The following is a 230-nucleotide window of genomic DNA, read 5'->3' as shown; positions in this document are numbered from 1 at the left end:
AATAACGAATAGTTAGCAAAGAAAAGAAACCCCCCCTCCAAGCTGTAACATTCAGTGTTATAGCTTCAAGGGGGAGGGGAATTTTCTTTTCTTTCCTAACTATTCGTCATTGACCCTGTAACTGTACAACTGATCCCATCACCTGATGTGTTTCATCTACATCAGTGTTTCATATCTATCATGTTTCATCTATATCACGTTTCACTAACATCACGCCTGATATCTATCAT

Source organism: Fibroporia radiculosa, assembly GCF_000313525.1.
Source record: "Fibroporia radiculosa TFFH 294 genomic supercontigs, scaffold87524, whole genome shotgun sequence".
Lineage (NCBI taxonomy): Eukaryota > Fungi > Basidiomycota > Agaricomycetes > Polyporales > Fibroporiaceae > Fibroporia > Fibroporia radiculosa.
Note: the sequence above shows the minus strand (reverse complement) of the source record.